We start from the raw sequence: 12,003 nt of genomic DNA, 5'->3' as shown, positions 1-12,003 counted from the left end.
CCATGTTGTGTGATATTGTTCATAACAAAGAACAAACAACAAAGAAATGTACAGCACAGGAACAGGCCCTCCAAGCCCGAGCCGACCATGCTGCCCGACTAAACTACAATCTTCTACACTTCCTGGGTCCGTATCCTTCTATTCCCATCCTATTCATATATTTGTCAAGATGCCCCTTAAATGTCCCTATCGTCCCTGCTTCCACTACCTCCTCCGGTAGCGAGTTCCAGGCACCCACTACCCTCTGCGTTAAAAAACTTGCCTCGTACATCTACTCTAAACCTTGCCCCTCTCACCTTAAACCTATGTCCCCTAGTAATTGACCCCTCTACCCTGGGGAAAAGCCTCTGACTATCCACTCTGTCTATGCCTCATAATTTTGTATACCTCTATCAGGTCTCGCCTCAACCTCCTTCGTTCCAGTGAGAACAAACCGAGTTTATTCAATCGCTCCTCATAGCTAATGCCCTCCATACCAGGCAACATTCTGGTAAATCTCTTCTGCACCCTCTCTAAAGCCTCCACATCCTTCTGGTAGTGTGGCGACCAGAATTGAACACTATACTCCAAGTGTGGCCTAACTAAGGTTCTATACAGCTGCAACATGACTTGCCAATTCTTATACTCAATGCCCCGGCCAATGAAGGCAAGCATGCCGTATGCCTTCTTGACTACCTTCTCCACCTGTGTTGCCCCTTTCAATGACCTGTGGACCTGTACTCCTAGATCTCTTTGACTTTCAATACTCTTGAGGGTTCTACCATTCACTGTATATTCCCTACCTGCATTAGACCTTCCAAAATGCATTACCTCACATTTGTCCGGATTAAACTCCATCTGCCATCTCTCCGCCCAAGTCTCCAGACAATCTAAATCCTGCTGTATCAGGATCTGTATCATAGTTCTGTCTCTTGGTCCTGTCGCTCACCTTTAAATGCATCCATCCTAAAACAATATTAACCCCCCTTCATTGCAAACTACCACATCAAAACCTCCCTTTCCTCTCCAACTCCTTGTACTCGGTGTTCCCCAGGATCTATCCTCGGTCCTTCCTATTTTCCCATCTCCACGCTGCCTCGAGGTGACATCATCCAAAAGCACCGTGTTAGTTTTCACATGTACACTGACAACACACAGCTCTACCTCACCCCCATCCCTCTCCATTCCTCCACTGTCACTCAATTATCAAACTGCTTATCCCACATCCAGTACTGGATGAGCAGAAATTTCCTCCAATTAAAAATTGGGAAGATCAAAGCCATTGTCTTCAGTCACCATTCAAAATTCCGTTTCCTAACTCCCGAGTCCATCCCTCTCCCTGGGAACTGTCTGAGGCTGAACCACACTCTGCACTATCTCCGTGTCAGATTTGACCCCAAGATGAGTTTCTTTTTAAAAAAAATAATTTTTATTCAAATTTTCACAAAATATCAACAACAAAATACAAAAATAAAAGAACAAACCCCCCCTCCCCAGATACACAAATAATAAATTAACAGCCATCATCAACACAAAAGCAAATATACAGCCCAATCAAGAAAAACGAACCAGCCCCCCCCCCCCCAATGCCACCCCCCCCCCCCCCCCCCGGTTGCTGCTGCTGCTGACCATCTCCTCATGCTCTGCCAGGAAGTCTAGGAACGGTTGCCACCGCCTGAAGAACCCTTGCACCGATCCCCTTCAGGCAAATTTCACCCTCTCCAATTTAATAAACTCTGCCATATCGTTGATGCAGGATTCCACGTTTGGGGTCTCGCATCCATCCACTGAAGAAGAATCCTACGCCGGGCTACCAGGGACGCAAAGGCCAGAATACTGGCCTCTTTCGCCTCCTGCACTCCCGGGTCCTCTGCCACCCCAAATATTGCGAGCCCCCAGCCCGGCTCAACCCTGGAACCTACCACCCTCGACACCGTCCTCGCTACACCCTTCCAAAAGTCCTCCAGCGCTGGGCATGCCCAGGACATGTGGGTGTGGTTTGCTGGGCTCCCTGAGCACCTAACACACCTGTCCTCACCCCCAAAAAACCGGCTCATCCTTGCCACGGTCATGTGAGCCCTGTGCAGCACCTTAAATTGTATGAGGCTGAGCCTCATGCAAGAGGAGGAAGAGTTCACCCTCCCCAGGGCATCTGCCCACGTCCCCTCGTCGATCTCCTCACCCAATTCCTCCTACCACTTACCCTTTAGCTCCTCCACCGAGGCCTCCTCCTCCTCCTGCATCACCTGATACGCTGCCGAGATCCTCCCCTCTCCAACCCACACCCCCAAAAGCACCCTGTCCTGGACCCTGCGTGGCGGCAACAGTGGCAACTCCACCACCTGCCGCCTACCAGACGCCCTTACCTGCATATATCTGAAGGTGTTCCCGGGGGAGCCCGAACTTCTCCAGCTCACCCAGGGTCGCGAACTTCCCATCCACAAACAGGTCCCCCATCCTTCTAATACCTGCCCTGTGCCAACTCAGGAACCCTCTGTCCATTCGCCCCGGGACAAACCGGTGGTTCCCCCGTATCGGGAACCACACCGAGGCCCCCACCTCCCCCCTGTGACATCTCCATTGCCCCCAAATTTTGAGGGTAGCCGCCACCACCGGGCTCGTGGTATACCTCGTTGGAGGAAGCGGCAGCAGCGCTGTCACCAGCGCCTCCAGGCTCGTGCCCACACAGGACGCCATTTCCAGGCTCTTCCATGGTGCCCCCTCCCCCTCCATCACCCACTTATGCACCATCGCCACATTGGCTGCCCAATAATACCCACAGAGGTTAGGCAATGCCAACCCCCCCTATCCCTGCACCGCTCCAGGAGCACCCTTCTCACCCTTGGGGTCTTCTGCGCCCACACAAACCCCATAATGCTCCTATTGACACGCCTGAAGAAGGCCTTAGGGATCAGGATGGGGAGGCACTGGAACAGGAACAAAACCTCGGGAGCACCGTCATTTTAACTGACTGCACCCTACCTGCCAGGGAGAGATTTAGCACATTCCACCTCTTAAACTCCTCCTCCATTTGCTCCACCAGTCTCGTGAAGTTAAGCTTATGCATGGCCCCCCAACTCCTAGCCACCTGGACCCCCAGGTACCTGAAACTCCTCTCCGCCCTTTTTAGTGAGAGCTCACCAATCCCCCTCTCCTGGTCCCCTGGGTGAACAACGAACAACTCGCTCTTCCTCATATTGAGCTTGTAGCCGGAGAAATCCCCAAACTCCCTGAGAATCCACATCATCTCCGACATTCCCCCCACCGGGTCCGCCACATATAACAAAACATGGCTGAAATACATTGACATCCAATGTCTGATATAATGTGTGTTATGGGAGAGAGAAGTTTAGTCTGAGTTATAAATTCAAGCAGGCGCTTCACTGCAGACAGGTCACCGTGGAAACGCTGATAAGACATTCCTTCACTGCAGACAGGTCACCGTGGAAACGCTGATAAGACATTCCATTCCACAGAATCGACTCATTGCAAACTCTAATCGGATTGGGGAGAGGACAGCGTTTGTCTGTTATCAAGTCTAAAGGTAACAGGGGCATGGATGAGGTTTCAGCAGCAGTTGGGGGTGGGGATGGACACAGGTGACATTATGGAGATTGAAATATCTGATATTAGTGATGGTGTGGATATGGAGTCAGAAAGTCATCTTGGGGTCAGATCTGACACGGAGATTGTGTAGAGTGGTTCAGCCTCAGACAGTTCCCAGGGAGAGGGATGGACTCGGGAGTGAGGAAACGGAATTTGTAATGGTGACTGAAGACAATGGCTTTGATCTTCCCAATTTTTAATTGGAGGAAATTTCTGCTCATCCAGTACCGGATATGGGATAAGCAGTTTGATAATTGAGTGACAGTGGAGGAATGGAGAGGGATGGGGGTGAGGGGGAGCTGGGTCTCGTCAGTGTACATGTGAAAACTAACACGGTGCTTTTGGATGATGTCACCTACTGGAAGCGTGTTGATGAGAAAATGGAGGGGCCGAGGATAGATCCTTGGGGGACACCGAGTACAAGGAGTTGGAGAGGAAAGGGAGGTTTTGATGTGGTAGTTGCAATGATGGTGGGGTTAAATATTGTTTTAGGATGGGTGATGATGGTGCATTTAAAGATGAGCGACAGGACGAAGAGAGAGAACTATGAACTATATCATACAACATGGAGAAGGTGAATGGTCAGCAGTTTTGTGAGAATGTGGTTAAATAGTAATAATCAAACAATCTTTATTAGTGTCACAAGTAGGCTCAGATTAACACTGCAATGAAGTTACTGTGAAAAGCTCCTAGTCACCACACTCCGGCGCCTGTTCGGGTACATAGAGGGAGAATTCAGAATGTCCAATTCACCTAACAAACACGTCTTTCAGGACTTGTGGGAGGAAACAGGAACACCCTGGGAGCAGACACGGGGAGAACGTGCAGACTCCGCACCGACAGTGACCCAAGCCGGGAATCGAACCCAGGACCCTGACACAGGAGGCAGGTCTAATGGAGAAGATGAGCTCTGATGAAGATAGAGGGTAGGAGAGAAATTGGAGAAAGAGGAGTTCAGAGCTCAGACCAGGTGGAATTTTCGAGACAATTTGGCCCATTGGTAGAGAGGAAAGCAGCAGAGGCAGCTCATCAGATTGTCTCAATCTCAGTGAGAAAGAAGCTTCATGAACTCCACACACTTGAGGTGAGGATGGAGGAGACAGGGGAGAGGGAGAGACCTTCAAACGGAACGAACTTGTGATGGGATGTTAAAAGATTCGACACACTTGTGTTAATTAATTGACTTTTATCCAGAATATTATCCCTTATAACTGGGTTAGGGTTTATAAATATGAGTCCAACCCGAGTCCAATGAACATGCTTCAGTCCTGGATGTGATTAACAGCAAAATCCAATCACAGCAGTTACTTGTGAACCCGCTGGTGTCTCAGCAGGTTGCCTGAGTGAATGAATCCCTTTCCACACTGGGAGCACGTGAATGGCCTCTCCCCAGTGTGAATCCGCTGGTGTAGAGTGAGTTGAGATAATCGTCTGAACCAAGTCCCACAGTCGGAGCACCTGAATAGTTTCTCGTCAGTGTGAACATGTTGATGGGACACCAGTTCCCGAGAACCTTTAAAGCACTTTCCGCATTTTCTGCATTTAAAAGGTCTCTCATCATTGTGAATCGGCTGGTGTGTCAGCAGCTGGGATGACTGAGTGAATCCATGCCCACACTCTGGACAAGTGAAAGGCCTTTCCCCAGTTTGAACTCACTGGTGCATCAACAGGCTGTATGACTGAGTGAATCCACGCCCACACTCGGGGCAGGTGAAAGGCTTCTCCCCAGTGTGAATGTGTCGATGGGTTGCCAGGTCAGATGGGTAATTGAACGCTTTGCCACAGTCCCCATATTTCCATGGTTTCTCCCTGCTGTGACTGCGCTTGTGTTTTGACAGGCCAGATGATCGGCTGAAGCTTTGTCCACACACAAAACACGTGTCCGGTTTCTCCCGACTGTGAACTGTGCTTTTTCCTTCCATTTTCAAAATCTGATGATACTTAGGTTCCGATCAGTTATACAACAGTCAGATTTTGATGTGGTGTTTGGTTGGAGTTTCCCAATTGCACATCCTTCCCTGCTGATACCCTGTGAAATTGAGTTAAAACAAACAAAAGGGAGAGAGAGATCCCACAAAAACACAAAGGCAGGTTGTGAAATTGTGCTGAATCAATCTGGTAACTTGTGGGGCCGGCACTGGGAAAGTGACTACGAAAACTGTTGAACCTTTTGTGAAAAGTGAACTAGTTTGTTAATGTCCTTCAGGGAAGGGAACCTGCCACCCGGTCTGAGCCCACACAAGATTTGGGCCTCTGCAAGAACACAAGAAATAGGAGCAGAAGTAGACCATTTGGCCCTTCGAACCTGCTCTGCCATTGAACACATTTGTGGCTGATCTCAGTCTTCAATTCCACTTTCCCGTTAGCTCCCTTTGTCCTTTGACTTCCTGAGAGACCAAAAATCTCACCATCTCAGCCTTATATATATTCACTGATGGTCACAGTAACTTCATTGCAATGTTAATGTAAGCTTACTTGTGACAATAATGATTATTGTTATTATCATCCACAACCCTCTGGACTAGGGAATTTAATATGAGAAACAGTGTGAGAGAAAGAGAGCGAGTAGTGGGGGAGAGAGAGAATCAAAAAGATTGATGGAAAGGGAGAGAGAGTGAGAACGGAGTGAGGGTAACGGGAAGCAATGGACCAACAACTGAATCACAATTTGACAGAATCTCCTGAACCCTTAACCTCCACCACCTGGATGGAGCAGGACAGCAGATGTATGTGAACATCACCACCTGCAAGTTCCTTTCCAAGACACACACTGTTGAACTTGCCTGACATCCAGTGCTGGATGAGCAGAACCTTCCACCATTTAAATATTGACAAGACTGAACCCATTCCCTTTCATCCCCGCTACAAACTCCAGTCCCTTGCCACCAATTCCATCCCTGTCCAATGTCTGAGGCAGAAGCTGACTGTTCACAACCCTGGTGAAATATTTCACCCCTCGATGAGCTCTTGACCACAGATCCACACTGTCACCAAGATTGCCGATTTCCACCTCAGGAACACAGCTCGACTCCACCTTTGTCTCTGTTCATCTGCTGCAGAAACCATCATCCATTCTTCTGTTACCACTTAACCAAATTATTCCAACGCACTCGCAGCCGGACTCTAACATTAAACAACCCCCTCCATCCCATCCCATACTCTGCTACCCATGTGCTTACTCACACCAGCCCGTGCCCACTGGTCTGCAAATGCTTCCTTTTAAAAGGCACACAGAAGTTTAAATTTCTCATTCTTTTCCTCCATGATAATGATCATCCTGATCACTGTAATCTCCTCCACACACACCCCTTTGAGATCGCTGCACTCATTGAATTCCAGCCACTTGAGAATTCCTGATTTTAATCTCTCCACCATTACTGAGTTGCCAAGGCCTCAATTTCAGGAATTTCCTCCTTAAAACTCTCCGACTCTCTGACCCAATTTCCTCCATTAAGATTCTCCTTAAAATCTAATATCTCCTCATGTGGCTCAGTGTCAATTGTTATTTTGTAACGTTTCTCTGAGTCTCAAAAGTTATATTCTGTTCAAGTCACAATATAAATTCGAATTATTGTCACTGCCCTCGGCATATATTCTGCCCCATAAATAAGAATTTGTAACTCAGAGGGAAAGTCTGTCATGAAGACACATTTCAAAAATGTTGCCCCCAACAATGATGGCGACTGAGCCTGCGCTCTGCTGCTCGCGCCCCAATAAAGATGGTGGGTGCGGGTGCGCGCGCGCGTGCGCACTACTGCCAGTGAGCCAAATAACGAAGGCGCATGCGCACCGCTGCCAGTACCAAATAAAGATGGCGGGTGCATAATCTGGTCTGTAACAAAGCTGCAGCCTCCGCTCAGATCCCCAGGTATCGGTGGTTTATTTTGTCAGATGTTCAGTTTATATAACATGTTTACGAAGCGTGCCTAACAACCCGCATGATCCAGCTCTCCGAGACTCCGTCCCGCCATTCCCACCTTCACGGATTGTGGATCCGAGAAAGAAACTTTTCTGCGTCGCCATTAATCACACTGCGCATGCTTCACTCGGCCCAGTCCCGCCCCTGATTCACTCCGATTGCCTGGAGGACCAGTCACTCCTCACCCCTTCCCGCCAAGCCGGACCCGTCCACCCTTCTCCTATTGGTCGCGTGATGCCGTCAACCATTGTCCGGGAATTATGAGGTGTCAGGTGAGAGGTCAGTGTTGGGGGCGGGGTTTACAAATCCCGAGTGCGGCCCCAGAGCTGAACAATGAACATTCTCCACTCTCACTGTCCGCCACTTCCGGCTTCTCTCCACAAACAACCTCACAGAGACCAGGGGGGAGACACTGACCCAGTGACAATGTCACTGCATTAGTCACCCAGAGAGACAGGAAAATGTTCTGGGGACATTAAATTAATAAAATCTGGAATTTAAAGTTCGTTTCAGTGATGGTGACTGAGGGTCACTGAGAAAATCTCCAATGTCACTGGATTAGGTCAAAAAGGCAGAACGTAGGAAACTAGTTATTTTAAAGCCTGTTGTTGGGAAACTGTTGGAATCCATGATTGAGGAAGTAATAACTGGACATTTGGAAAGTCAAACTGCAATCCATCAGAGTCAGCGTGGTTTTGTGAAGGGTATATCGTGCTTGACTCATTTCTTGCAGTTCTTGGAAGATGTAACAAGCCAAGTGGATAATGGGGTCCTGTCGATGTATTTTGACTCCCAGAATACATTTGATAAAGTGTCACATAAAAGGTAATAATAAAGGTAAAATCCCATGGGGTTGAGAGATATTAGCTTGGATAGAGGATTGGCTAACCAACAGACAACAGAGAGTGGGGTTAGATTTATTGACACATGTACTGAAGAAAAATGTTTTTACCCAGAGGGTGGCGAGGGTCTGGAATGCACTGCCGAGGAGGGTGGGAGAGACGGTTGTCTCACATCCTCTAAAAAAGTACCTGGATGAAGACTGGCACGTCATAACATTAAAGGCTATGAGCCAAGTGCTGGCAAATGGGATTAGGTAGGTGGGTCAAGTTTATCATGTGTTAGTGCAAACTCGATGGACCGAGGGGCCTCTCCTGCACTGGGAAATAAATGAAATGAAAATTGCTTATTGTCACAAGTAGGCTTCAAATGAAGTTACTGTGAAAAGCCCCTAGTCGCCACATTCTGGCGCTTGTTTGGGGAGGTTGGTACGGAAATTTAACCATGCTGCTGGCCTGCCCAGTGTGCTAAACCAGCCCCTCTGTGTTGCTGATGATACAAAGTTCGGTGGCATCACAGACAGCATAGATGATTGCATTATATTGCAAGAAGATATTGACAGACAAGGTCAATGGGCAAGATTGTGGTAATGTAAACATGTGTGAGGTTATCTGTTTGGAACCAAAAAAGGATAGAACTGAGTACTTTCTAAATGGAAAGATGTTAAGTATAGTGGATGTCCAAAGAGATTTGGGGTTCATAGAATCTATGGCACGGAGACCGGCCCTTCAGCCCAAACCGGTCCATGCCAACCAAAAAGCTCATCTAGGTCAATCCCATTTGCCTGCATTTGGCCCATATCCCTCTGAACCTTTCCTAACCATGTATCTGTCCAAATGCCTTTACAATCTTATCAATGTCCCTGCCTCAACTACTTCCTCCAGCAGCTCATTCCGTACCATCCTCTGTGTAAAACCATTGCTTCTTCGGTTCCCATTAATTCTTTCCCCTCTGAACTTAAACCAAAGCCCTCTAGTTCTCGATTCCCCAACCCTGAGAAAAAGACTGAGTGTATTCACCCTGTCCACGCCTCTCATGATCTTATACATCTCGATAAGATCACCCCTCAGTCTCCTACGCTCCAAAGATAAAGGTCCTGGCCTGTCCAATCTCTCCCTTTCACTCAGTCTCTTGAGTCCTGGCAACATCCTTGTAAATCTCTTCTTCACTTTCTCCAGTTTAATAACATCTTTCCCATAGCAAAGCAGCCAAAACTGAACACAATACTCCAGGTGCGACCTCACCAACGTCCTGTACAACTGCAACATAACTTCCCAACTTGTATACTCAGTGCCCTGACTGATGAAGGTCAGCACGCCAAAAGCCTTCTTCAGAGAATTTATAGTGCAGAAGGTGGCTATTCGGCCCATCGAGCCTGCACCGGCCCTTACAAAAAGCACCCTACTCAAGCCCACTTATCTACCCTATCCCGTAACCCAGTAACTCCCACTTAACCTTTTTTTTGGACACTAAGGGCAATTTAGCATGGCCAGTCCACCGAACCCGCACATCTTTAGACTGTGGGAGGAAACCAGGGAACACACGCAGACACTGGGAGAATGTGCAGACTCCGCACAGACAGTGACCCAGCTGGGAATCGAACGGGGGTCCCTGGAGCTGTGAAGCAACTGTGGTAACCACTGTGCTACCGTGCTGCCCTATCGACCTGTGACTCCACCTTTAGAGAACCGTGCACCTGAACTCCAAGATCCTTCTGTTCCATGATACACCCTCAGGCCTTACCATTCACTGTGAAAGTCCTACCTTGATTTCTGAAATGCAACTCCTCACACTGATCTGTATTGAATTCCATTTGCCATTTCTCGGCCCACTTTCCCAGCTGATCAAGAGCCTGCTGCAATTTTTGATAACCTTCCTCACTGCCGCCAAGACCACCTATTTTAGTGTCATCTGCAAACTTACTGATCATGTCTTGTACATTCTCATCCAAATCGTTGATTATAGATATAAACAGCAATCTCCTAGTTACTGATCTCCGAGTTACTCCCTATTTAGTTAATTACTCCAGTTTCTCAAATTTAGAACAGATTCCCAATCAGCCAATCAGCTTTACTCTGAGGTAAGTTATTTATATTTACTGTTCAAAGCTTCTCCTCCCCGGATTCGGGCCAAATCCGCTCCCTGCCGAATAGGCCGTGAATCCCTGAGGTAAGTTATTTATATTTACTGTTCCGAAGCTGCTCCTGCCTGTGTTCGCACCAACTCCACTCCCTGCATTGGTGAGATTCATACCTGGGTGTCTGGAAAATCGTTAGGACAGTAACTGTCCTGTAAGGTAATGAGTCATTTTGCTTCCCAATTGGCCGAGGAAGGCAGTGTGTCACAAGGATGGATGTGTTGACCGATTAATGGCTGGAGGATGGGGGCAGGTCATGTGATCAAACCTCCAGGAATACATTTAATCAAAGTTGGCAAGGAGAGAATGTTGTGAATTTCTATCCTAAACTGACAGTGAGGTTTCTGTAAATTTACAGGATACTGGAAGTAGAGGTTTAACAGACGGGAAACGCAAACCAAACGTCACATCGCGATCTGACAGAGTCACTTGGTTCATTAGAAACTGAATTTCAGCAGCATCTGGGTGTGGAAGGTAAAAGGTTTGTCTGTTCTGTCTGTGAGGGAAGATTTCAGGTCTCAGTGTGACTGGAAAAGCCCCGAGATTCACAAACCCTGGTTCGACCAAACCTGGAGAACTGTGTTCAGTTCTGGGCAATAAACCTGAGGAAGGATAGAATGGCCTCGGAGGGAGTGTAGCACAGATTTACCTGAGTGATATCTGAACCCCCTGGGGTTAAATTACAAAATTAGATTACACAAAGGAGTCAGAGACATGATGGCACAAAGGGCATTCGGCCCATTGAGACCATGCTAGCTCACTGGGGCAATCCAGTCAGTGCCATTCTCCTGCTCTATCCCTGTATCCTCACAGTTTTATTTCCCTCAGATGTCTATCCAATTTCCTTTTGAAATCAAATCATTCATTGTGTCTATTTTCAAACTCCCTCATAGGCAGCAAGTTTCAGGTCATTGCCACTCGCTGTGTAAAAACATAAATCTCATATCTCCTGTACCTTTGACATACAAACTCAGAACAGGCCACTCGGCCCCTCGAGCCTGCTCAGCATTCAATAAGATTGCAGCTGATCTCATTCTAACGTTAACTCCACATTCCTGCCTACCCCTGATGACCTTTCACCCCCTTGCTCATCAAGAATCTATCCAGCTCTGCCTTAAAAATATTCAAGGACTCGGCTTCCGCTGCCTTTTAAGGACGCGAGTTCCAAAGTCTTACAGCCCTCAAAAGAATACAAAATCCTCATCTCCATCTGAAATGGGTGACCCGTTATTTTGCAACAGTGGTGCCCTCGTTCTCGATTCCCCCACAAGAGGAAACATCCTCGCCACGTCCACCCTGTCAAAACCCCTCAGGATCTTATATAGATCAATCCAGGTTTTACCCAAAACTTTACATCTTTGTCCCTGGACGATCAGTGAATGGAAACAGAGTTTCTTTATCCACCTGATGGAAACCTGGCATAATCTTGAGTTCCTGAATCAAATCTCCCCTCAACCTTCTTTGCTGGAACCATTCTGCAAAATCTCCTCTGCACCTTCTCCAAGAACCTTCAGATCCTTCC

The 12,003-nt window shown here is 47.7% G+C and overlaps 2 protein-coding genes across 4 annotated transcripts in view; one reads left to right on the top strand and one right to left on the bottom strand.

Moving 5' to 3' along the window:
- LOC140418206 (uncharacterized) overlaps positions 1-12,003 on the bottom strand; it is a 387,895-nt gene that overhangs the window by 52,686 nt on the left and 323,206 nt on the right. The window lies entirely within an intron of this gene.
- Positions 1-12,003, top strand: part of LOC140418211 (uncharacterized) — a 280,919-nt gene that overhangs the window by 265,665 nt on the left and 3,251 nt on the right. For 2 of the 3 annotated variants that reach the window (XM_072501645.1, XM_072501643.1), the window contains exons 1-2: positions 7,385-7,453; positions 10,840-10,955. The exons of the other annotated variant lie outside the window; for it this stretch is intronic. The gene's annotated coding sequence lies outside the window, so the exon portion shown is untranslated. Of the gene's footprint in view, positions 1-7,384; positions 7,454-10,839; positions 10,956-12,003 lie in introns of those variants that run through there. 3 annotated transcript variants of the gene reach the window in all.

This window comes from Scyliorhinus torazame, chromosome 5 (assembly GCF_047496885.1).
Source record: "Scyliorhinus torazame isolate Kashiwa2021f chromosome 5, sScyTor2.1, whole genome shotgun sequence".
Taxonomy (NCBI): domain Eukaryota; kingdom Metazoa; phylum Chordata; class Chondrichthyes; order Carcharhiniformes; family Scyliorhinidae; genus Scyliorhinus; species Scyliorhinus torazame.
This window is presented reverse-complemented; position numbering and strand designations above follow the sequence as displayed.